The sequence below is a fragment of the Eleutherodactylus coqui genome, chromosome 8 (assembly GCF_035609145.1).
Source record: "Eleutherodactylus coqui strain aEleCoq1 chromosome 8, aEleCoq1.hap1, whole genome shotgun sequence".
NCBI classification, from domain to species: Eukaryota; Metazoa; Chordata; class Amphibia; order Anura; family Eleutherodactylidae; genus Eleutherodactylus; species Eleutherodactylus coqui.
The window spans coordinates 93,267,508-93,295,027 of NC_089844.1; the positions used below are offsets into that span (position 1 = coordinate 93,267,508).

The 27,520-nt window shown below is 44.2% G+C and overlaps 1 protein-coding gene across 2 annotated transcripts in view; it reads left to right on the top strand.

Moving 5' to 3' along the window:
- NBEAL1 (neurobeachin like 1) overlaps positions 1-27,520 on the top strand; it is a 144,283-nt gene that overhangs the window by 14,186 nt on the left and 102,577 nt on the right. The gene's annotated exons all lie outside the window — the stretch shown is intronic.

The following is a 27,520-nucleotide window of genomic DNA, read 5'->3' on the forward strand; positions in this document are numbered from 1 at the left end:
TATGTACCTGGGATACTTTGTGAGGAGAGTCCTTTGTACATACAGTTTATAAACATTTAGTCAGTATTAAGAATTCTGTCTCTTCTCCCCCTCCAGTCTTCCCTCGGCCTCTTCCCTTGTCCCCCTCCAGTCTTCCCTCTGGCCCTTCCCTTCTCCCCTCCAGTCTTCCCTCTGGCCCTTCCCTTCGTCCCCCTCCAGTCTTCCCTCTGGCCCTTCCCTTCGTCCCCCTCCAGTCTTCCCTCTGGCCCTTCCCTTCGTCCCCCTCCAGTCTTCCCTCTGGCCCTTCCCTTGTCCCCCTCCAGTCTTCCCTCTGGCCCTTCCCTTGTCCCCCTCCAGTCTTCCCTCTGGCCCACTCTGTCTTGGGTTTTCATCTTTTATGCCAAGAAGGAGACCTGGATGGAAATATAGGGTTTAAAGTGTGAAACGAAGACCACCAAGGATAGAAATGCATCGTCCACCAGAGTTTTTTGTCCACCTTAAGACTGACAGAAACCGGAAACTTTGTAAAACACAAACCATCATGTTCTCCCTTTTCACATTAAGGCTGGGTTCACACAGGGTGGATTTGTTGCGGTTTTGCTGTGTTTTTTCAGAAGAACTGCTTCTGTGGCAAAACCGCTTCCAAGGTTATTTTTGTCTTGCATATTTCCTTGCGTATTTTCTGCGTGGAAAATCTGCAAGTGTTTTTTCCCGCAGCGCTTTTTTACTTTTGCCGCGGATTTTGCTGCGTCCATAGAGGTCTATGGACAAAAAAGCGCTGCTGAATAGTCAAAAGAATTGACATGCTTCATCTTGAAAAACCGCAGCAGCATTTCTGCACTGCGGTAGTGCGGAAAAAATCCGTCCTGTGAGAACAGCTATTTGCCCAAACACATTTGCACTGCATTGCACTGCAAACACAGCGGTTTTGCCACAGTGCGAATATGCAACAGCAGAACCGCAGCAAATCCCCCCCTGTGTGATGCTTACCATAAGTGTACTTCTATTTATGACTATGGCTGTATGTTATGGCAAAGGTTTAAAAAGTGACAGTGTGCGGTGTGGGCCATCTAGATGACTAGGCAGCCATGCATGCCAGGAGCATCTGCTGCTAAAATAATAAGTCAGCATTTATTTTAAGTCTTTTAAATTAAAATCTTCATCAAAATCCTATCTATATAATGTATCCACCTAAATGAACAAAACCCGTAATATACCGAACAGCTTATGAGCACTACATGACGAATCGTTATGGTGCTAAAGTCCAAAATGAATCTGGACTCTAAGGGGTTAAGATGCAAGCTTGTTCCTGCAGCATCCCCCTGGAGCGCCCTGTGCAGCGCCGCCCGACACACGGTGTGCTTCCTGGTATGCAGAGACACAAGGCTGTAGTTGGGGATGAAATGTTTCCTAGCTTGTCGGCAAACTGCGCGCCTCCTGAATACACTGCATGCACTGTCTGTATGAACTTTAGGGCCGCATAGCTGGCATTGCTTATTTATGTCCTGGCAGTCGCACAACGCCAGTCTCTCCACAAAGCAGAGGAAATCGGTGCTTATCCATAATATTGTCAGCGATTTGTAGATTCTGCGCTCGCTGAGGAATATTGGGGCAGAGTTATGAATATAGTTACATGGACTCGTGCCCTGATGAATCTGGTGTATGCTGCAGTAGAGGATGGACTGGTACACGACCCGTGTGGGTAAACAGTATAATAAAGCTGCAAGAAGTTAAATGGTCACTAACTCTTCAAACAACTTGTGCTTATGTGATGGGCAGTATGATAACTAGCTAAAGTGCAATTTACTTTTTGCCTAAAATATCTTTGTGCTGAAAAATCACTCAAGAGCTGGCCATTAGGGCTCTCCCTTCCTTACAATTTTCTGTCCGCTAGTGTTGTCTTGGGAAGCCCCGCTCTAGTTAACAGAGATAGAATGGTAGAGTTGGAAGGGACCTCCTGGGTCATCGAGTCTAACCCCTTGCTCAGTGCAGGATTCACTAAATCATCCCAGACAAATATTTGTCAAGCCTTTGTTTGAAGACTTCCATTGAAGGAGAACTCACCACCTCCATGGCAACCTGTTCCACTCATTGATCACCCTCGCTGTCAGAAAGTTGTTTTTTCTAATATCTAATTTGTGTCTCCTCCCTTTCAGTTTCATCCCATTGCTTCTAGTCTTGTACAAATGAGAATAGGGCTGATCCCTCTGCACTGTGACAGCCCTTTAGATATTTATAGACAGCCATTAAGTCTCCTCTCACCTTTTTTTTGCAAGCTAATCTTTTCCATATTCTTTAACCGTTGCTCATTGGTCTGCAAACCATGTCTTCTCACCATCCTGGTAGCTCTTCTCCAAACTTGCTTCAGATTGTCTATTTTAAAACTGGAGTACTCAGAACTGGACACAGTATTCCAGATTTGGTCTGACCAGTGAAGAGTAGAGGAGGATAATTACCTCCCGTGATCTAGACTCTATGCTTCTCTTAATATATACCAGAATTGTTGTTTTTTTTTTGTTTTTTTGCTGCTGCATCACACTGTTGACTCATGTTCAGTCCATGATTTGTTAGTATATCCATGTCTTTTTTGACATGTGCTGCTTATCCCAATTCCTCCCATTCTGTATGTGCTTGTTTTCATTTTTCTTTCCCATATGTAGGACTTTACATTTTTCCTGTTAAATACTGTACTGTTTAAGCTTGTCCAGATCTTTTGAGTCACCTCTCGCTCTTTCTTATCTAGTGTTAGCTATCCCTCCTAGCTTTGTGTCATCAGCAAATTTCATTAATTTCCACGCAAGTTCTCTCATGTAGATCATGTCATTGCCCCCACATGTAGATTCTGTATCCTGCAAGAGTAATATCAGGGGTCTATTAAAGGTTCCATATAGAATTACTGATCTGTATTACAGTCCAGAGCTGCATTCGTACGTCTGCATTTTCCAGAACTGACTTCTTCCATCTGTTGATGTAATGTCTGTATGCTTTGGAGATTTGCATCTTGGGTAATGTAGTTTCTGTAGGCACTGTTCAGTAACAGGACACAGGCCAAACTTCCCGTGACATTGTATTATAATCCAAGCTCAGCGATGCGTTTAGGGGTCTGTTTATTAACAAGCTTGTGGAATTGCCTCTGGAGAATTTGCAGCATTTTACAGAACAAGCATGGGTGAGAGTTCAAGGAATCTTATCCAATCAGAATCCACCGTGGAAGCGACCTGCAGTGCGGATTTTAAACCCACAGTGTGGTCATTCATCCCACGGATTTCCAGCAAAGATTTTTTTTTTTCATGGCAAATCTATAGCATTTCTGCGCTGAAACTCCTAAAGTAAGCCGCACGACTAGGTGTGTTTTTGCCATAGCCGCTTACCCCATGTGGTTGCACCCGTTAAGTTCCACAACTGCATGTGAAAACTGTACTAAAAAATGCAAGTTGTGAGCTCGGCCAGCCGTTACCAAGGATCAGTGCAAAATAAATACTACATTTGGACTCTGTTCACGATTCTTTTCGGTCGGGTTTCCATTGCTGTTTGATGACCAGAATAGAACAAGATGCTGTACTATTCTATCTAGGGAGAAGAAAAATAATGAAACAGACAAATGGACAGACTCCATAGGATAAGGGGGACACAGTCCGAGACTGGTGCCGAGACCCCAGCCACCATGGCTGAATATGGCTTCACCATTAGAACTCATATACTTTTGCGCACTCTGGGCAGTATTTTGCATTCATGTTTCTAAGCCAAAAGGAGGAGCGCAACATAAGCGCAGAATAAGTATAGTTAGAAGCTTTGTACCTCTTCTGGTTTTGGCTTACAAATCTGGGTCAGAAACGCTATCTTTTCTCCTTAGGGAGAGCACCTAGTCGGTGAGTGAGGAGACTCAGATGGCCATGCACGCTCCTCTGGGTAATATGCAAATAAGGGAGATGGAATAAAACCTCTACAGTGCAACCTATTGGAAGGCAGCATTCCTTCAAGCCAAAGTCAGACTTTTTATACAAGCCTTGTAACAATGATTTGTTTTAATTCCCAGTCATTGTTACAAGGCTTGTATAAAAAGTCTGACTTTGGCTTGAAGGAATGCTGCCTTCCAATAGGTGGCACTGTGGAGGTATTGTTCCATCTCCCTTATTGGCTTACAAATGATCATACAGAAAAATGGATCGTAACGGATCCTTTCTATCTGACATAGCCAGTGTGAACAGGGCCTTCCACAACCCCATGTGTAGATCTAAGTGAACATACACCTTTAGTAGTCCTAAAGTGCTGGAATGACTTCTTTTTTTTTTTTTTTTTTAAACTTGTTTTTATTGAATCAGGGCAAACTTTGACATTTCAGATGCATTTGTTATTTTGACTTCACAAATATAAATGTCATCCTAATTCACTTTTACATAACATTTTTATATAACTGGGAGAGTTGGGGAGGGGTATGGGGGGTCGGGGAGTCGAAACATAAGGAAGGGAGGGAAAGACACTCACAAAAACCAAACAAAAAACCAAAACCAAAAAAAAAAAAAAAAAAAAAAAAAAAAAGGGGGGGGGGGGGGGGGAGAGGAGGGAGGGGGTCGGTCCGGCAAGAAGGGACGGGGGGGGGGGGGAGGGGAGAGAAATTTTGCATTAAACCAAGCTTTTGACCCAATTGGTATTTATACACTTAGTCTTTTGGACTTCGTGCTGGAGATCTTCGAAAGGTATGGAGACCCCGCGCGGCCACGGCACGACCAGTGATTCACCCTATATTGGTGTGTCCCCCACTGCCGCCTGCTCCTGGAACCAATAGGTGTGGTGAAAGCAATTTTTTAGTTTTTCTTTTACTCTCTGTGGCATCAATTGGATGAAACTTCCCCATGTTTCGAAGAAAGTTTGTACCATTTTCTCCTTAAATAATGAAGTTTCCGCCCAGTCCATTTGAAATAGGAATGCAAGTTTTTCCAGGAACAGTCTGAATGGGGGGCCTGTTGGTTGCACCCAGGTCTGCAGGATGGCTTTTAGGCCTGCTGCTGCTATAAAATGTAGTAACTTTCTTACTCCCCTTGCACAATGATATGTCTTGGGGTCTAGATATCCAAATATTGCCCACGCTGGTTCTTGTGGGCAGAAGTTTGTCAGGTGTGTTGTAGTGTATTCGCGTATTCGGGACCAGAAGTTTTTTATCAGTGGGCATGTCCACAAGCTGTGATATAGATTAGTGTTTGGTTCCTGGCATTTGAAACAGTTTGGGGTGTCGTAGATTCCCATGTAAAATCCCTTAATTGGGGTGAGGTATGATCTATGGGCTATCTGTAGTCTCATCTCCAGAAACCTAGCTGATGGCAGGCATTTGTGGGCTGATACTAAGGATTCCTTAATTAATGTAGGTGTGAGGTCTGGGTTATCCAAGGACCATTTCCCAACCCCTGGATCAATGTCCTCTTCTTCCCTCATGTTCCTTATTGCTCTGTATATTTTCGATATCATTCCCCGTGCTCCCGTTTTCTTGGAGATCCAAGTGTCTCCTGTCTGTGTCCAGTCGTGTTCCTGGAACTGCGGTGTAAGGCCTGTGATATAGTGTCTGACCTGTAGGTATGAGAACAGTGGAATAGGGATTTCGGGGTATTTTTGTTTTGTTTCTGCATGAGTTAGGATTCTTTTTTCCTTTTTGTGCAGTAATTTATCTATTGAGTCCAACCCGTGCGCCTTCCATTCGAAAAAGATGTTGTGGGGTTTTCCGTCCTGAAAATTGGGGTTGTTTATGAATGTCAAGTGTGGGGATATGTGTGGTGACGTTTGACTGTCTCTACGTAGTTTATTCCATGCTTTCCACGCTGCTAATATCAGGGGGTTATGTTTAATTTGCTTTGACAGTTCTGAGTATGGTTGGTGGAGTACATTTTGTAATTGTATTGGCTTGGCCATTATTTGTTCTAGTGGCGTGTTTGTAAAGTGCGACTTGGAATAAATCCAGTCATGGATAAATCTCGCTTGTGCTGCTAGATTATAATCCCTTATATTTGGTAGGTTGGTGCCGCCATTGTCCTTGTGTTTGTGTAGGGTTTTAAGGGCAATGCGTGGTCTTCCCCCTCCCCAAATGAATTTTCTATATAGATAGTTGATCTTCTTTATGTCTTTCAATTTTAGAAATATGGGGAGTGAATGCAGGATGTATAGTAATCGTGGGAATTCTACCATTTTTAAGAGGTTGATTCTCCCCAGAAAGGAGACCGTAAAGTTCTTCCATACATTTAGGGTCGTTTCTAGTTTTTTGACGTATGGTTCAATATTTGTGTGGTAGAGTGCAGAAGGGTTTTTTGTGAGTTGAATCCCCAAATATTGTATGGAATGTTTTTCCCATTTGAATGGGTGTTGGTTTGCCCATATGGGTTTCGCTGGTCCTCTAAGTAGTAGTGCTTCTGTTTTGTCCAGGTTCAGTGTGTAACCTGAGAGTTTGCCTATTCTTTCTATTTCCCGTAATAGGGGTGATAGTGTTTCCCTAGGGTTGTTGACTATGAGTAAGAGGTCGTCAGCAAATGCTTCTACCTTTATCCTCGTTTCTCCGTAGCACGCCCCTGTATAAAGTGTGGTGTGTGTTAGGAATCTGAGTAGCGGGTCAATTGATATGTTGAACAGTAATGGTGAAAGGGGGCAACCCTGTCGAGCTCCTCTAAAAAGGTCGATGTGGGGGGTATTATGGCCATTGACTGTGAGGATTGTGGTGGCGTTTGTTTGTGTTGTGTTGATATAGTTTGCAAAGGTCTGTCCAAACCCTCTTTTTTTCAGCAGTACATTTAGGAATGGCCAGGCCATTTTGTCAAAAGCTTTCTCAGCGTCTAGGCTGAGGAGCATTGTTATGGGGTTTTCAGGGTTTTGTGCTGCCACAGTTGCCGCTATGGCGGCCCTGATGTTTTTTAGGGCACTACGTCCTTGCGTGAAGCCCTTTTGCGATGTGTCTAGTATGGACGGTAGGATGGTTTGAAGTCTGTCTGCTAGTATTTTGGATAAGAATTTATAGTCGCAGTTTAGTAGTGCGATCGGTCTGTATGATCGCGGGTCAGTCGGGTCTTTATTTTGTTTGGGGAGTAGAATTGTTCTGGAAGTGCCAAAGTCCTCTATTTGGGTATCTTCCATGTATATTGCATTATATAGTTGGGTCAGCACTGGTACTACGTCTGTTGTTAGTATTTTGTAATATTCTGTTGTGAGACCATCCGGTCCCGGTGTCTTTCCCCCTGCTGCCGCTGCAATTACGTCCCGAACCTCCTCCTCTCGTATGCCTGCATTCAGTACTGTTTTTTGTTCCTCTGTGAGTCTCGGCAAGCTCATAGTTTCTAAAAAATTGTGGATGTCCTGTATGTTTGCTGGTTCTGCCCGGTATAGGTTTTCAAAATATTCGTAAAGTGTTTGGGTTATCTCTTCCTGTTTTGTCATCAGGGTATTATCGTTGGTGCCCCTTAGGGTTAATATTGGTTTATGTGGCTGTCTTTGTTTGGTTAGGTTTGCTAACAGTCGCCCCGTCTTGTTGCCCCACCTATAAAATTTATTTTTTGTTAGTTGTGTTTGCCAATGTGCATGTGTATGTACGAATTCATTTAGCAGGTGTTTTGCTGTGAGGAATATTTGATATGAGTTATCATCTTGAGCGTCTATGTGTTCTTTTTGTGTTGTCAAGAGAGAACTGTGTAAGGCCTCAAATTCTGTTTGGAATTTTTTCCTTTTGTGGGACACGTAGCTTATGATGTGACCTCTCATCACTGCCTTCGAGGCCTGCCAGAAGAGTGCTATGTTGTCTATGTGTTCGCTGTTGTCGTCTGCGTAGTTATGCCAGTGTAGTTTTATGTATTCTCTAAACTCTTCCGATTCCCGTAGGTAGGAGGGGAAACGCCACAGCCGTGACAGCCTCCGAGAGGGGACCAGTTGTAATGTTGTTGCGATCGGTGCGTGATCGCTTAGAGATATCGGATGAATTATAGATTGCCGGTGGCAATCGAATATTTTGTTCGATATTAGAAAAAAGTCTATCCGAGAAAACGAGTGATGGGCGTTGGAGCAGCATGTATATTCTCTGCTGGTTGGGTTTGAAAGTCGCCACGGGTCGCACACGTGAAGTTGGTCTATTAGTGTGATTAGCGCTTGTGTGGTTGGGGTTGGTTGGGTGGAAGGTCCTGTTCTGTCTAGTGAGTCGTCTTGTATGCCATTAAAGTCTCCCCCCAGGATTATGTGGTCGTTTAGGTAAGGTTGTAGCTGTTCAGTTAATGTTGCATAGAATTTTGGTTGGTCTGTGTTGGGGGCGTATATGTTCACCAGGCAATATGTTTGTGAGTCTATGCTGACCCTCAGCACCAGGAATCTCCCTTGTGGGTCTGCTATGGTTTGTATCATCGTGTGTGGTATGTTTTTCCTTATCAGGATGGCTACTCCTCGTGATGCTGATGTATGTGAGGCTGTGTAGCATGTTTCTATCCACGGTGCTCTCAGCTCGCCCTTTCCCTCTTTTTTCCAATGTGTTTCCTGCAGGAATACAATGTCTGGTTTGTGTCTCTTCAAGTGTGCTAGTACTTTTTTTCGCTTAATAGGTGTGTTAAGACCATCTACATTCCAAGATAGAATTTGTAGTGTTTTGGGTGTGTGGTAATCTGTAGTCTCTACGTCTATAGGCATGTTAATGTATGTGTTTTGGTCATATTTACCGTTGTGAGTGCCTTTCTGTCGTCACATCCCCCGGTCCCAGCGAGCCGTGGGTGCAACTGAATAGTGGTCGTGCCGTGTCGGCGGGGCCCTTCGATCTCCCTGTTGGGTTCTCTCCTAGAATTCAAATGGGTCATAGTGAAAAACATAGAAAAACTTATATAAACATAAAACATGTATGCAATCTTTTCTTTTGCATTAATGCTGCCACATCCGCATTATTTGGATCAGGGTCGTGTTGGGGGATCAGGGACCCAGTTCCCTTTTTCTTTCTGTCTCATCCTCTTCCGTCTTCTTCTTCCAGTTGTAGGTGTCTCCTTGCGTCTTCCGGATTGTTAAATATCAGAGTTCTATTGCCTTCTTGAACCCGAAGTTTTGCGGGATACAGCAGTTGGAAACGTGTGTTTTGTTCGTGTAGGGCTTGACAAATTGGAGTGAATAATTTGCGTTTTTGAGAGACTGCAGCTGAGAAGTCCTGAAATATGAGGATTTTCACTCCTTGAATTATCAGTTCTTTTCGTCGTCTGTAGGCCTGTAAAACCTCCTCTTTCGTTGCCCAGTGCATGTATTTGGCTATCACTGGTCGTGGTCGGGTTCGGTTGTTGCGTCCGTCTCCTGGTGGGCCGATTCTGTGGGCCCTTTCAATTATTAACGGGTCATTTGGCATGTTGAGTTGAAGGGCTTGTGGTAGGTCAGTGGTTAGGTATGTCGAGAGTTGGGCGTTGGTTACCGATTCCGGGATTCCCACAAAGCGTAGATTATTGCGTCGATGTCTGTTCTCTAGGTCGTCTATTTTTTCCCGGAGTGCTTCGGTTTCTAATCGGCTTCTTTGTAGTGAGGCTTCTAAGGTGGCTATGGATTGGTCTGTGTTTTGGGACTTTGCTTCCAGCTCTGTCAGTCTTTGGGTGTTGTCTGTAATTTGCGATAGAGCTGAATTTATAGATTTGTGCAATGTCTCTAATCTGTTGTCAAATAATGGTAGTAATATTTTTGAGACCTCTTGCGCCACCATTGTGGCCTGTGTCATTTCTGCACTGTTATCCATCGGTGATGTGGCGGTTTGTGGAGGCGGAGTTTCAGGGTTTTGGTCCGATGTTGTTGTGGCTCGGGGTGAGGCGTTTCTTGGGGAGGGTATGGGTTGTTGAGTGTTCTTGCTCTCTTTTTCTTTTGTACTTTTGGTCGGTCTGTTTTTCTGCTTTCCCCCTGAGTTTGTTTTGTCTATATCTATCTGGCGTGTTGCTCGCGTTGAAGTATTTGAACTACGTTCGTTTAGATATTTGTCCATATTTCAGTTTTCGGTTTTGGTGGGTATGCAGATTTAGTGTACGGAGAGCTGCTTTTTCCCTGTATCCAAGTTCGTTATTGTTTTGTTGCTGGTTTTTTCTGTGCGGATGCGGCTTCTCGTTTAGTTATTATTCTTGCATTTTTGTTTGAGTGGTTCTATTGGGTTTTTCTGGTGGATTTTGTTCTTGTTGTGTTCACTTCTGTCTCCTTTCTCGCCTCCACTCTATTCTGCAGGGTTGGGGGGTCTCTGTTTTGCTGCTGTCCTTCTCCTCCTGTTCGTTTTCTTCCCCTTCTCCACCTCCCCCCCCCCCTTGGGGTGTTCCCCCCCCCCTTTAGGCGCGTTGCCCTTCTATGTTCCTCCTTTCTTTTTCTCCCCCTCCTCTCAGGCCTTGTTTATGCCCTTGCTGTGTTGTTGGGGCACTGCCCCGGGCCACGGTCTGGTGGGGTTTGTCTACAGTTCGTATGGGGGCTTATGTGTGGTATGACTTTTGTTTTCCCCTTGTTGTTTTCCCTGTGGCCGGTTTCTAGGGTGAAGTGTGGGTGGGGGTTATCCAGTCTTCTGTGGGGGGGTTCTGTGTCCTTCCCCTTACTCACCGGGCCGCTGGTATCTCCCCCGAGGCCCCGCGCCTCAGCCCCTGTGTCTCGTCGGGTCACGACCTGCCGGCAGCCCCCCCTCGGTCGGGGCCGGTGATTCGAGTGCCGCCGGGCCGCGGCGCGCCTCAGCCAGGGAGGCCGGTCTCGTAATCGCCGCTCCCGCGGCCACCGTAGTGGGCGGGGTTTGTCGCTGACGTCACTGCCAGAAATTTAGGCCGCGGCTTCTGGTTCTGCTAGGCCGCGGCGCTCCGTTCGCTCCGCGGGTGGCGGTTGTGCCCCGGGGGGGATCTCCGGGTCGTCCGGATACCCTGGGGAGGTTACCTCTCTCGCGCCGCTCCGTGTGCCGGCTATCGCGGCCGGGTGGCTGGATCGCGGCTCACGCCGCCGCTCTGCCTCCGCCTCTCCGCCTTCTCCCCGTGTGCCGATGTCTCTCAGCGGGACCTCCGGGCTCCCCCTGGGGCTTCACGGGGGCCCTCTCCGATCAGGGGACCTCGCGGCCCTCGCGACCGGAAGTCCGGGCCCCGGTCTCAGATGTCTCCCAGGCCGCGGCACCCCGGGGGACCCTGGGTGCGTCTCCTGTCGCGGTCAGCGATCCGGTGAGTCCCTCCGCTGGTTGGTTGCGTTTCGGTGTGTCCTGGGCCCCGTGTCCTCTCTCTCCTCCCGCCCGTGTCCCGATTTGGGGGCTCCGCGTGTCGCGTTGCGGGGTCTCCCGGGGGCTTCCCGGGTGTCTTTGGGGTGTGGGGGGCTTCTGCCTCGCAAGCCAGGGAGATGTTCGTCCCCGGCAGCTGCTTTTGTAGGGCACCAGAGGGTCCCGGTGGCTCTGGGAGGCTGTGTTCGCAGGAGCTCTGTAGAACACGTCCTGCTCCCTCTGTGTCTTGGGCGGAAGTTCGGAATGACTTCTTTAATGGGATTGTACAAGAGTCACAAATTAACCCCGCTACAGAATAGGGGATACTTTGCTGATCGGTCCGAGTCCCACTGACTCCATGAATGGGGTTCCCGTTCTCATCACTGCAGGTTTAGTGCACCTCTCTTCACAGTGAGGAGGAAACTAAATGGAGCGCTGGTTGCTTAATACCTGCTGCCACTCCATTCACTTTCAACGGGACTGCTGGAGATAGCCAAGCGACCACACATGCTTGGCCAGCACTCCTTTCATTCTAATGTCACTGGCTGGTGAAGCGACCCAGCAGTGACAGGCAAAGGGTACACTGGATCGGTGGGGGTCTTGGCTGTGAGATCCCCCACTGATGAGCAAGTTATTGCCTATTCCGTATGATCACCATGTGTTAAAATAACAAACCAACTTAACGTACCGTTATACGGGCTGATAGTCGCCCCAAATCACTCAAATGAGCAACTATGGGCCAGTCCCTGCCATATACATACCATCCCTGACAGGGCGCTGAGCAGGAAGGTAATTAATTAGTCATTCTGTTTCAGCGAGCTGAAATGGAACGACTTCTGAGTGAATCATCGCTCTGTATAAACTCCGTTTCTGAGCGATTGCCTGTTTGCAGTGAATGGAGGCAGGCGGCCGGAAATGTAACCTCTCCAATCTACTACTCAGGTTCGAGTTTGGATGGACATAAGTCTCTTAATTTCAACGAAAATAGCTGGTGTGCCAGTTCTGGCACATGATGGGCATGAACGGTGCTCAACGGACTCCATTGACTATAATGAGGATCATCGACTCTCCATCCTGCTCCTCAGCATGATGTTGTTCTGTATTGTGTGCTAAATCTGCGCCAGAGGCTCCTATGTGATCAGATATGACTGTAGTATTTGGAGACGTGCGATCCTATAGTTCTGTACACATCTATTCTGCTTTGTATGAGACTTCATTCACTAATCCCCCAGTTGTATAGTTCTGAGTATGAGAACAGTGATTGGGAGCAGTTCCTTATTACTGGAGTCTCCTTTCTTCAGGTGGCTGTAAGAAGTGTATTACATGCTGTGCCAGTGATTCACCTGGGAGTGTCTGCCGCTGTGTTGTGACAGTGTGGCTTTCATCGATTGTATCAGATCATTGTCACAGCAGAGTTGTACAGCCATTAGTGCGACAAGAGGTAGATTGGGCATTGCTCAGGGGTATTGTGGTGAGGCACAATGGCTTTGGCTGTTTTCTAAGCAGTGTCCATGATGGCTGGCTGGGTGTTTCATAGCTCCATGCCAGGCCTAATGATTAAAAGGTCTGGTCAGACCGGCTCTGTGTGCCATGTGTCCTCATGCTTCTCGCCTGTTATGTAAGCTCTGCATTCCTCATATTTAGCTGCTTAACAGAGGCTGTTGTTTTCTGGTTTTTTTTAATTAGAAACTTTCTCGCTACAAAATCACGACTTTAGTTAATCCTTAATTCTTAAGCCAGTTTAACACATTGCTCAGGGTCAGATAAAGCTACCTGAAGGAAAAATAACAAGTCCTAAAGACATTAGTATGTTGTCAGGAGGATGATAATGGAATTAGAACTGTTGTGTTTGTGTCTATTTATCAAACTAAAAAGTCTTGGTACAAGATAACAAAGTAACCACATACAAGTAAACTGTGGTTACCGGGGCTGACCAGTTCCTAGTAAAAGCTCTATTATGCCATAAACTATCATGCCTTATTCCAGGGACCTCCAAATCCCCTTTTCTTAATTTCAAGGCCCCTACTGCCCACTGCAAACGTTGGATGCGCTACTGCCTGTAAGAATGAAGATGATAGTGGTCAAGTGATTTAAGCACATGACTGCTTCCTTAGCTCCATCCACTCCTGCGAGGATACAGATCTTTGTTTTTTTTTTTTTTTGTTGTTTTTTTTGCACTTTTCATAAAATCACTGTTTATCTTCTGCTGCAGAAGCCGAGTGCCGAATCCTCTTATTATTCACCTGCTGCTGATTGAAAGCTTTCTCCCTTCTCCCAGTACGGGGAGAAAGCTACCAATCCGCAAAGGAGTGAGCAGGGGAGCCAGCAGCTCATGAATCTTGAGGACTCTAGAGTTCGCACACCTCGTTAAAGGGGTATTCAAGGTAATATGACCTTTTTCTACTAATTCTGCCCTGCATAATCAAGCTCCTTTCCCATATGCATTTACTAGATATCACTAGCTGACTGGCGTCTTAGCGGCTCAGTCATGTGATTCTGCTGGCAATAAATCTTAGTTCTTTCTCTTCCGTTGATGTCATGTCCACCTTGTCGTCAGGAGACAGACGAATGAAGATATAATATACTTGAGGAGCTTGGTGAGAGATAAAGAAAATGCAGATAATGTTTGTTTATTTTATTTTTTTTTGTAAAATTTCTGTACAGAGAACCCTTTCTAGGCCCTCCGGCACATTGACCTATTTAGGTAAGAGCAAAGTACATGATCGAGCAATAGAGTGGGGTCTCTGTCACTGCTCTGGTACCCTCAGATGGGGCAGCATATAAACCTGGTGACAGATTGCTTTTAGACTGTTGCATAAAGCAGTTTAGTAAATATGTACCAGCCTCGTTCTGTGACATTGTAGTCCGTTCAGCTAATGAACTTCCATCATTTAGTATCTAAAATAAGAAAGGCACGGAATAATCTGTGGGACTACACCCTTCGGGTACGGCACTGTCCTATCCACAGTAATGGAGGGTGTTGACTATACTCCTAAAATATACGTTTTTGTCCGACCTTTATTTGGCAATAGTTTCAGTGAGATTATCTCTTTAATGTCATTACTAATTATAGTGCAAGAGTTAATTATTATGGGGAGGATTGGGAGTTCATTGTTACTGGGAGGTTCTATCCTTTCTATAGCTGGATATCTCGTGTGTGCTGAAGTAATTTGCCACTAATTACATCTGTTTGTAGAGAACTTCCTATTTCATGTGTCCAAACGTACTAAATACAGGTGATCGGATGATGTCACTAGGACCGAATATGATTCTATGATGAAACATTCCTGTGTTCTTGTGTGATTTCAGACTATTGGGTGTGACTTGTGTCCCGGGCTTCAGATGGTGACTGTTCTACAACAAAACCTAAAACTTGAGTTGGTCAGGCCATAGATTTACTACACGGAAACTGAAACCCTCCACATGAGTTGACTTTAAATGGGTTATAAGAGTTCTGAAAAACATGACTGCTGTCTTCCAAAAACAGTGCCACACTGGTCTACAGCTTGTTGTTGGTATTACAGCTCATTCGCTTCAATGGCGCGGAGTTGTAATGTTGAATAAAACAAAATATCCATTGTAGGGTAAAAAGGCTCACATGCGCGAACAGGGACCTACACATTTAGGCAAAAAACTAAGCCTTAATCATAGCCTATAGCTTACACAAGAAGAAAGTAAGTTAAAGGTAACAGAATATGACATAACAAAAGCCTGCCCACTCCTACTAATGAATAAACAATCAGGAAATTAATTAAAAACACTACATAAACATTAGAATATAAGGTCGCATGCACACGGCCGGGTTGGATTACGGCTGCGATTACTCACCGCGAAATCCGCCCCTGTGCCAGCCAGTGACCTCGCATACCTGTCTCGGATGCAATACGGATGGGCAGGCTGACGCACCGCCGCACGTACGCAGTGCAGAGAATGACGCGCCGGCGACTATGCGGATCCACGACGGTTTCGAAATTGACATTACGGAATCGCTGCAGGATGGACTGTTTCTATTGACTGTAATAGAAGCCATCCGTGCGAGTCTTGCACAAAAATAGAGCATGCTGCGATTCTTCCTCCACGAGTGAAAATCACAAGTGATTTCTGCTGGTCTGCGTGGAAGAATCATTTTACTTTGCATGCTATGGACGGACTTTGATGCAGAATTCGCAGCGAGCATCTGGCCGTGAATTCCACAGCAGAAATCCATCCGTGTGCATTGGGCCTAAGATCAGATCTAAGGTTAAGATCATGTGAACTCTAGGGACGTCTTCTGGGTGTAGCAGTCGTTCCGGTTTTCTGGTCCGACTGCGCACACTGGTGAGTTCCCCAATTTCATTATTTTGGTCTCTCCAAACGCTATTCTTATATTGGTTTAGTGTGAAAGTTTGAGACAGTCCAGGACTGTCGCTCTCTTAAGATCGCACAGCACTGGGAAATCTGACTTTTTTTTTCAGAGTCCTGTCCTTATACAAGTGTATGGGAGCAGCGCATGCATGGGACTCAAAGAGCCAGATTTTATAGCGCTGTGCGATCCTCGGAGGGCGACAGCGCTGGATCGTGGGAGCAATTGAGTATTAAAAATATACTACCCTGCACCCTATTGCATTCCTTTTGAAACCCCTATAAATTATAACATGGGGAAGGATCCAAGATACCGGAGGTTTCAGGTAAAATGTCAGTTTTTATTAATTTCGTCGTTTAAAGAGTACAACTTTTTGGCCGCGCAGATATAACAGTGTGCAACTATTTAGTGGGAGATTGACTTACCCCACTATATGAAGAACTCTTATGTGATTTTTAGTGTCTGGCGTGACCTGGAGGGGGCAGTGTGGTTAGCCCCTAAATGGTTTCAATAGCTGCAAACTTTGTGTATGTGTTAGGACACAAAGCTAGGAGGGGTAGCTAACACTAGGGAAGAGAGAGAGTATTCAAAAAGATCTATAAAAGCTTGTACAGTGGGCAGTGACTAACAGAATGGTATTTAACAAGGAGAAATGCAAAGTCCTACATCTGGGCAAGAAAAATGAAAAAAAGCACATACAGAATTGGGGGAATTGGGCTAAGCAGCGGCTCATGTGGAAAAGACTTGGGTATACTAATAGGGTATTATTGTATCTTGACGCCACCAGGAATTCCTGGTGTAGTGAAGATTGACAGGGGGCTGACGCCCCCTCAACATGATTGGCTGCAGTGCTTTTTATTCGGTAGGTCCTGCAAGAGCACGAAACTGATTTACAGAAGGCATAGAGGAGGTGCCGACGCTGCTTCCACACAGCCCCAAGTGCAAGTGCGTTCCCCAGCAGTGCCACCGAAGGGATAGCACTTTGCTTGTCACCTGTCAGCAGGGGAGCGGCCGTCAGGGGCCAGAACGGCGAACTACAGTAGGGAGGCCAAAGTAAAAATTTTCAGCTTCACCAGGAGCATTAACTTTCCTTCTGAGCTGTCAGCGGGGGAGCGGGCATCAGGGATCACAAAGGGGGCCGCCATACTTTATTACATGTAAATGCTGCCATGTTACAGTGGTAACATGGCAGCATTGACAGGTATTCATGTGTGGCTATCAAGCTAAGTAACCTTCAGCATAAGGCTGCAGGGCAGGCACAAATCAATCCACACTGTGCTGCTAGGACCCTATCAGGAGCTCATGGTGTGACAGGGGCGTTCCTCCTGTGAAACCCCTAGCTTGCGGTGGCGTCAAGATACAATAATACCTACTAATAGATTATAGACTGAACATGAGTCAACAATGTGATGCAGCAGCCAAAAAAGCAAACACAATTCTGGGATGCATTAGAAAAAGCATAGAGTCTAGATCATGTGAGGTAATTATCCCCCTCTACTCTTCCTTAGTCAGCCTTCATCTGGAATACAGTGTCCAGTTCTGGGCACCCCACTTTAAAGAAGATATAGACAAACTGGAGCAAGTTCAGAGAAGAGTAACCAAGATGTTGAGCGGTCTGCAAATCATGTCCTATGAGGAACGGTTAAAGGATCTGGGAATGTTTAGCTTGCAAAGAAGGCTGAGAGGAGACTTAATGGCTGTCTACAAATATCTGAAGGGCTGTCACAGAGCAGAGGAATCAGCCCTATTCTCATTTGCAGAAGGAAAGATTAGAAGCAATGGGATGAAACTGAGAGGGAGGAGACACAGATTAGATATTAGAAAAAAACTTTCTGATAGTGAGAGTGATCAATGAGTGGAACAGGTTCCCACAGGAGGTGGTGAGTTCTCTTTCAATGGAAGTGTTCAAACAAAGGCTGGAGAAATATCTGTCTGGGATGATTAGTGAATCCTGCACTGAACAGGGGGTTGGACCCGATGACCCTGGAGCTCCCTTCCAGCTCTACCATTCTATGATTCTATGTCTACATCTGTTTTTATTTTGGCTTGTAAAAGGTTCTGCGTGGCTGAAACGCTGCAATTGTTTTTTAAAGATGAGCTAAATAAAATTTTATCCAACACTACCAGGGCTGTGGAACCTTAACCCCTTAAGGACACGGCCTACTTTGGGCTTAAGGACGCAACGATTTTTGGCGGATTTTCATCTCCATTTTTCAAAAGCCATAACTTTTTTACTTTTGTGCCGACGCGGCCGTATAAGGGCTTGTTTTTTGCGTGGCGAACTGTAGTTTTTGATGGTGCCATTTTTGGGTACAAAGACTATATTGTAAAACTTTTATTTATTTATTTTTTACAGTGTTACTCCTGCAGCATAAATGACACAATAATTTTTTTCTGTGGGTCAGTACGGTTACAGCGATAACAAAATTCTTATATTTTTTTTTAGGTTTTTCCACTTTTCTGCAATAAAACCCTTTTTGGAAATCTTTTTTTTTTTCTTCTAAATCACTGCATTCAAAGTCCTGTAACTTTTTTAATTTTTCTATGTATGGAGCTCTATGAGGGCTTATTTTTTAGCGAGACGAGCTGTAGTTTTTACTGGTGCCATTTGGGGGAATATACGGCTTTTTTGATCACTTTTATTGCATTTTTTTTTTAGGCAAAATGCTAAAAATTCGCATTTTGCCTCTGTTTTTTGTGCGTTTTTTTTTTTTTTTAATGCTTTTTGCCGTGCGGAATAAAAAGCATATTCAACTTATTGTACTCGTTGTTATGGACGCGTCAATACCATATATGTGCCACTTTAAATTTTTTTTATACCTTTTTTTTATACTAATATGAGAAGCATAAAAAAGGAGGTTTTTACTTTTTTTACAGGTTTCTTTTTTTTTTTACCCTTTTTTTTTTTCTTTTACACTATTTGTGTCCCTCTGGAGGACTTAAAGGACAGCACTGATGATCGCTGTGATAAGGCATGGCAGGAGTTCTGTCCTGCCATGCCTTATCGCTTATACAGCGATCATAGGCTCTGGCATCCTGTTGCCATGGCAACAGGCTGGGCTCTCTGCGATTATATCGCTATGCCTGACAGCCGGCTCCCACTGCGGGATAGCGCGAGATCTGTTATGATCTCGGGCTATCCCTATGACGTAAGGGGCTATCTCCCATGACGTTCCCTTACGTCATGGGGAGGGAAGGGGTTAAAGAGGTTGTACTAAGAATACAAATTGTCCTCTGCCCACAGGATAGGGAATAACTTGCTGATTGGTGGGGTCCTCACTGCTGTGACCCCCTGCGATCTTGAGCCCCGTGTCCCCTTCTGCCTATTACTGCAGGGTTTGCTTTTCCCCTCGCAGTTACGTCAAGATAAATGAAGTGCCGACGGAAATATCCGAGTCCCATTGAAAGTGAATGGAGTGTTTGAGAGAAGCGCTGGTCACCCTATCATATGGTCTCCTCCTCACTGTGAGGGTGCAGTAAGGGACACAGGAACCCCTTTCTCAAGATTGACGGCAGTCTCAGTGGTGAGACCCCCGCTTATCAGCAAGTTATCTTCTATCCTGTGTTTGGGGGATGACTTGTAATCTTCGTACAACCCCTGTAACCATGTTGCAATATTTATAGGGGTTTTAAGGATTTACTCACCACAACAGATGATGGAATAGAATGATATAATCAGGAGTCAACAGCTCCATTCTTGAAGGACATCCTAGAACTATCTGCCACCTCCGAGGCCTTGGATTCTTACCTGAGATGATAGTTTGGTGGAAAGGCTGCACCAAGACAAGTGCAGAAGGAAGGCCAAGTAGTGCATGATGAACCCCTATAAACTATTTCAGCCATTATTTACTAACGTGGCAGAACAATTCTTCTTTCTATCCACGTGTAATCTATTATTTTGGGTTATGCTGTGTGGGATTATTTTCTACTTATGCTGTGAAGGTTCTTATTGCTGGACCATAATTCGTCACATTTGTATCAATTCTTGCACTAGTGTTGCAGTTGCACTTTTCACAGGTAGGAATGTCTCTGGGAGGGATATTAATGTGCCATCATACAGAACCCTTTTCAGAATACGGGGGTGTCGTGACTTGGTTCAGATAAATATAAACTAAAGACAAACAGAAACAAGCTAAATGACAGGTGGGGTTTCTTACTAAGTAATTTTAAGCAAGTAGCTATTCTAAGAATGGTCGCGGCGCCAGGTTCCTCTGCTGGGCCGCAGCATTCTTACTTTATTTGTCATTCTACTGTTTTTAGAAGATGGAAAGTCGCTGATCTGAACCTTGTAACACTAGTTTCTTAAATTGGAAAATTCTGAATTGTTTCAGATTTTTTTTTTTGTCCGCTTAACTGTGCCGGTGCTGAAATTGAAATACCAACCCCAGCCACTGCGCTATGATCAGCGCTTTCTGCAGTGACTGCTGCCCTGGGAATCAGCTGATCGGTGGAGATCCCTTTCTGATCATCTGTTGATGACCCATTGGTCAAATTTTTTTTTTTTTTTTTTCAAAGTCCCGGAATACCCCTTCAAATCCTGGTGCAGTATGCTTAGACTCTGCTGGGGCTCTGTTTTCCTGAGCATTCCCTGTGGAAGTGCGACAACTTAAGCCAGTTTTATTAAAATGGTTGAGATCTGTCATAATTTGAACATGTCCTTTTTTACAGTATTTTAGTATTAATGCAGCAGTTCAGCCCATGGGAACAGACCAGGCACTAGCTCACTCCAAACTTTTTGAGCGGGTTCCTTGATCTGACGGCATATATTATGCCATGATGTACACACGAATCAGAGTTGAACCGAGCATATTAATTTTCCTTTCTATACTGTCAAGACAATTATTCAGTATACAAAGCTATACTTTATATCCAGAAGACGTTCCTCAGCAACAACCATTCAGATGTCCTTACCTGCAAGCGGGTCCATTATGATGTGAGATTGAGGTCTGGGTTGATAAAGGTAGAGCAATTATTGTGAAGGCCTAGCAAATGGTAAATGGTACTTGCTGTGTTTCCACGATAAGCCCTACCCTGATTTTCAGGGTGGGGATGGGGGCTTGAAATATAAGCCCTTCCCTTGAAAATAAGCCCTAGCTATACTACGTGGGGGGATGGCTGTGATTGGTGCATCGAGTGCTGGCTCTGATTGGCTGAGCACATCACTCGAATGCCAATCGGAGCAATCTCCTGCTGGAGGTGAGTTTTTCAACCCTGTTACCAGCAAGAGAAGTTTTCTTCAGCGCTGACAGCTGCAGGCAAGCCTGCCCGGAGCTATGGAGAGCAGCAGGAGGGACACGGACGCCGCCTGCTAGGGGAGTATAAGACACCCCTGAAAATAAGACCCTGTACCTCTTTTGGGACGAAAATTAATTTAAGATAGGGCCTTATATATATCAAAGTTGGGATTATTTTTAGCAGGTTCTGGAGTACAAGGCGCTGGATTAATGGAATTTTAATGCAGAACAAAATGTTTATAATAGAAGTTTTTTCCCCCCATTTTCCTTTGAAGTGGCCACTTTCATAACTGTTTTTTGACCTTCAGAGTAAAACTGTAGAATTTTCTGTGAGCGGAGTCATTGTGTCGCCAGAGTCCTGCTTTGTAAATATGTGGATGGCTGTAACGTTTATCTCCAAGAACCTGTTCTTCTGGAAACCAGAGCTGATCCCTCATAGCAGAAGAATGCATCTTACAATGACCTTGTACAGGGTGTCCCACTTGCTGGAGGCCTGGAAGAATTGGCTATAACCACTAATGAACACGTTTTAATAAAATGTGGTTGAAACCTACCTTTCTCAGTGAGAATCAGGAACCCCTCATAACATGAATGTGTTTATTTAATCCTGTCTGACTTGTGCCAACTTGTTCAAATCAAAGGTTAAATGTAGAACTAAATAACTCTGTCTCTAACTTCCTTATGTATATGGACCGGCAAATATGCTTCAAACTTATTAAAGGGGTATTCCAGAGAGTGGATATGGTTTCAAGTTCTCACCCATCCAGTGGATAGGTGAATAGTGATGAATCTGTGGGGGTCCGACTGATCCTGAGAACTGGGGTCCAGTTTCCCCTATACTCTTCGCTGCAGCCTCAGCAATGAGTAGTAGATAGAATGGAGCGGCAGTCGTGCGTGCGCAGCGTCTCCATTAATTGTCGTTGGGACTGCTGGAGATGGAGTACAAAGCGCTCGGCTGTTTTCATCAGCCTATTGAAAAAAATGGAGGGGCCAACATTCTATTCCGTGATGACACTGTGGGTTGGTAGAAGCTACCTGGAGGCAAGGCAGGGGGGAATGGGAAAATGGGACCCCCACCTAATAATATGAAAAAAATCACCGGAAAAGGGAAAAAAAGTTACAATATCACAGAAAAGTATGGCCATATTTACTTACCAAAATACTAGTAGGACACAGATGGGGCACACAAAATAATGGCCACTCCCCTCTTTGTAGGTTGCTCATTAGTACTTTACATCTATTACAAGCTCCTCCATGTAGCATTTGGGCTTTCTGCATCTATTATGAAGTGGTGTATGTGCCGTCCCATCTGTGTCTTACTAGTATGGCCATACCTTTCTGTGGATTTGCACACACAACGAGGATCATTTCCGGTGACTTCTGTCTTGTGTATGGATAGCTTACGACTGGCATTTAATCGCCAGTAAATTTCCCCAATTGTCTCCCTGGTAGAAGCTTTGTAGAATATACTGTCGTAAAGAACATCCCTGCAGGCAGGTTTTCTTGGATGTGACGTTAATTATGCGCCTAGTGTAAGTGCTTGAATAAAATCGATGTGGTTAGTTTGTCATCTTGGCTTACATAGTTGCCCCTGGAGTGGCCACATACGATGGTGGTTTCGGGCTTGTTTCCTTGGCCACCTGTTTCTTATTAATTATACTATGTGGCTGGATCAGTGTAGAACAGTTGGCTTTGTAATGCACACAAACTTGCAGTTGTCCATGTGTCCATATGATAGATCATCATGTAGGTTACAGAATGACTGAATACTGGACATAATGAATTTATGAGTGTTACTTTTCAAAGTAAGTTAGTTACATATTACATAGAAATACGTCTTGTTAAAAAAATGACCAATAAGAGATCGGAATGGATACGTTTTCTTCAACAACGCTATTTAATAGTTAAGAAAGCCCTCTCTCCGGCTTGTTCGGTGTGCACACGCTGATGTCGTCGCACCCCCACTTCATGGATTGAACCACTGCAGATCACACAGTTATCCCCCTATCTTATCAAGTTGAGTCCTGCACTTTCTTAGATGTTAATCTGGGTTCTTTTCTGACCTTCTAGAGGAGTTGCCAATGGTCTCTTGGTGAAATCCTGGTCACTCCTGGGAAGTTTCACCACCATCCACGTTTTCTCCATTTGTGGGTTATGGCTTTCACCATAGTTTGCTGGAGTCCCAGAGCCAAAGCAGTTCCTTTGTAACCCTTTCTTATCTGCTAGATTTCAAAGCCTTTTCATTTGTCTTTGCATTTCTTCAGAACGTGACATTATGTGCTGCTTCTTGAGATCTTCATCTGCTTCACATTGCCAGGCCAGTATTGTTTAACCCTTTCCAATCCAATTTGTGTCCTGGTTTTCCTAGGGGGCTTACTCTTTTTCTACCATTGTACAACAGTGCTATATGCTGGCTAAAGCCAGTACTGCACAAGGAGACACGTTGGATAGGCTCCGACAGCAGAGAGGCTGGCAATATACAGTAAGAGAACCCCGACGGACGTCTTCCAACATCGGAGCTGTACAGCCTTAAATCATAATGTCTTTACATGTCAGACAGTGGATTGGAAAGGGTTAAGTGCTGCTTAGATTTGACAGGTCTGGCAGTAATCATGCCTGGGTATGGCCAGTGAAATTGAGCTCAATTCCCTTTTGGTTAACTGGTTGATTTTAGTAGCTAAGGGGACAGTTACTTTTTCACATAGGGCCAAAAAAAAACCTGCATTTTTTTTTTCCTTCAATAAATGAAATAATTTAAAAGTGGGGTTTTGTGTTAACTTGGGTTATCGTTGTTTAATATTAAAAGCAGTTTGTTGATCTGATCTGAAACATTCATTGGAACAAATTGATTGTTAATGAGTATTAATTACTTTTTGCAGGTAATCAGCAATTTTACCCACAAAACTGTGCTGCTATTAAAAAAATCAATTTAGAAACTATTACGATTTGTGATCAAAAACCGCATGTTAAGGTAGTTTTCAGCAGCACCGCTGTGTGCATTCCGCCGTAGTATCGGTTTATAGGTTTTGAGAATTCTCTGAGCATTTAATTCAGGATGCTAAAAACCTGGGGAAAGCAAAGGATCTCCAAGACCAAGTAGATCAACTTTGTAAATGAGGATATGAAAAGTTATCCACCGATCTGAAAATGCCAGTCAGTTCTGTTTAAACTCTGATCAAAAATGATGAATTCTGTTAATAGCAGGTCACTGTTGGGTAGACCAAGAAATATTTTACTCACAACTCCCATAGGGTTAATGCTTGAAATTGGTAGTATATCAGCTGGATAGTGCAGAGACAAATTAAAGCGTTAGTGCAAACTGTTGCCAACAAAGGGCAAAACAAAAAAAAAAAGGGGGGGGGGGTTGGTACCGTGTCAGCCAGTGGAGTAAAATGTGACTGTCCTCAGTAAGAGAAACCAAGTAATCTTGTAGATATGATACCTTTTAATGGCCAACAAAAATACATGATCTTATAATAAACTTTCGAACCTACTTGGGGTTCTTCCTCAGGCCCCATGCTCTTCCTTAGGCCGAAAGCTCGCTATAACATCATGTATTTTTGTTAGCAATTAAAAGGTGGTATATCTATAAGATTACTTGATTTCTATTACTGAGAACAATCAACAAAGGGCAATGACTTCTGGTAAGGAACTACATTCTAATGGTAAACATGAAGAAAAACTTCAAACATCTCACCCAGGATTTGAACTCCGCTTTCTTGCAAGGCAAACACAGGCCAGGATTACAGCTAGACTGGCCGAACGCTACAGGAAAGAATGTAAGAAACGCGCGTGCCCGACCATAAACCTTGGAACTACTGGAGGTCAGCTCCAATAGCAACAGAAGGTACACAGAGGTTTGGGATGGGGTTAGAACAGGGATCATAAATCCATAATGGTAAAAAAAAAATTGACCATTGCTTGTATTGTATGATGCAATTATTTTGGTACACTGATACCACTGAGATACCATTGTGATCTTGGTACTACCCCTTTTAGTAAAGTTTAAGACTGTATTACAAAAATATAAAAATGCTTATAAAAAGGTAATGTTAGAAAGGAAGGGACATACAGTATATACAAGACCGTTACAAAAATAATAGGAACAAAAAGCAGGATATCAGCTCTTACTGATAAGAGGTCTGGGTCCTAGAGGACGAGTTGGGGATTGGCAGATCCTGTACAGTCTACTGGAATTCTGACCAAAGGGGTCTGCATTCGTAGGGTATTAAAGGCTCCCCCAGCCACAACTTTTACCTCCCATGCATGGCATCAGAGAAATGCAGATTGATTGGATGCAAGCTAGGACTTCCATATTTCATAACGCTTTTTTTAAAATCCATTTATAGCCCTCAAACATGATATAGGAGAAATTAGTAGTTCAGTTGATCTTGGCTTTAGATGATTGTTGAGACCACACACGGCAGTTCCATTGACTAACACAGCGGCTCTGATGAACAGTTCTGCAGGAGTGTCAGACATTTGATGACCAGATATTGATTACCTATTCTGTGGACAGGTTGTAAGTAATTAAAGCTGGAAAACCCCCTTTTCTTCTACCCTTTAACTCAAGAACATTGTTCCACTGCTCAACATTGATTGGTTCTACATCTCCCATTTATCCTTATTGCTCGAAGGGTAGCTTTGTAGGTGGTCAGGAAGGATCTGACTACATAGGAAGGAAATAACCTGTATTCCTGTTCCAGCCTGGCTAATCAATGACCAGGTGTGAAGAAATATCTAAGGCACCTATGTTTCGGCCTCAGAAACTGGCCATACTAGCTATCTGGGAGATCATAAGAAAATTTAATTTGGTGAAAACTTGTAAAAACTTCATTGGATTTGACTAGATCCAAATATATTATCCCTCATGTTTCCCCCTGTGTAAAACGCTCCAATCAAAACCTCTCAGGGAGTCTTGGGTTACACCAGAGGGGCGTAAGTGTAAAGTTAAATTTCCATAATAGATTTTTGAGTTTGTCCTATACTTTAATAATTAGTTCAAGGGTAGAGAAAAATTGCCCCTGATGTCTCCAGAAACCTGATCTTAAACCAAGCTAAGGATGCTCTAACCAGTCATTTGAGCCTTGATTCTACCTGCAGGACCCAGCCCAGAAGACTCCCCACATCCCATCAGATTAGAAACTGTCAGAGTAAAGAGTACAGCCATGGGTTTAGAAGGAGACCATCTGACTTAACCGTTTGCAGGGTTTCTAGTTTAATCCTAGTGTTTTGGTTGTACGCCCACATTATTAGATCAGACAGGCTGTTTTGCGTATTCTAACTTTACCACACAAAGTACTGATGCCCCATTCTTTAAAAAAATATATCTCAAGGTCATACGATGACCTGCAAGAATTAAGCCTGTTGTGTTAGTTGATATTTTGGGCACAATATGCAAGCTCACAACCCATGTTAAGGGTCCTCATTGTTTTGTAGGGTCAATAAATACACTAGTCTTGCAAACTACTCACAGAACTTGAGATCTATTCTTAAAATCACTGCAAAAACCATACTTGCTCCTACAGTGGTAAAAGGGCAAAGGTTGATCCAGAGAAAGGCCAAAACCCCTGTAGGCATTTAGCTAGTTTGCCATGGAGCAAAGTTTCCCCTTTACCCCAGAAGAAGACAATCAGTCCTAGACCCTACATGAAACCTATTGATGTTGTTAGCATAAATTTAATATCTGGTATTAAAGAGATTTCTGGGACCTCAGGATGTCCGTATCAGATTGGTGGGGATTTAATCTTAAATTCATATGGGTGAGCAGAAGAGATTTACTGTAGCAAGTGTTAAATCTTATACAAAATCCTTGTTCTGGTCTTGGCGTGCCCTCCGAATTGGTATGCATGTCTGGATTTTTCTTTGTGTGTTAGGTGATCTCATGTTAGAAGGAACAGAGGCTGAAAATGCGTGGAGAGGATTGCGTACTTTAGATTGATTTTGCACTACACCATGGAAGGAATGTATTGCCCTGCCCTGGCTGCACTCCCTGTTTTTGGCGTTGTTCCCAGCTCCCTTTTCCTCTGGAGAATTGAAAATTGTGATGCAGGCAAGGGAATGAATTATGACCTTGACGTATCGAAGGGCAAACTTAAGAGGTGGTACATATTTGGCATTTATTTTTAAATATTGCTCTTGCAAATAATAATCTTTATTTATATAGCGCCAATATATTCAGCAGCGCTTACAAAGCAGGGGGAAACAAACAAAACCACGGTTACATAGTAATCAGTTGAAGTAGACCGTAGGGGTAAGGGGCCTGCTCCAACGTGCTTACATACTATAGATAATGGGGTGATACAGAAGGTAAAGAGGCTGGCGGTGTGCATGGTATGGCGAGGTGGAGAGTGAGGTATGCTATACAGCTAAACAATGGTTAGACATAAGCCGTATAGCGGCTGCATTGGTATGACTGCAGGGGGCAGTTGATGGTGGCTAGCAGGGATTGCAGTCACTAGGACAAGGAGCATGTTATCAGGCGGAGTACAGAGGGGTTTGGTTTAGGAGATGTGGTATGCCTCCCTGAAGAGGTATGTTTGTAGAACACTCCCGAATTTTTGTGTGCCAGGGATTGCCCAGATAGTTTTGGGTAGCGCGTTCCAGAGGACAGGTGCTGCTCTGGAGAAGTCTTGGAGGTGGGAATGAGAGGTTCTAAATAAAGCCACTGCAACCACTTTAACGCTGTCGTTTACAGACATTCACTATCGGTTGTATTGTTGGCGGCATGTTGGCTTTATAACACACCTCTGCCCATGGAAGTGACACAGTACTGGCTTTCTGTTTATCAAC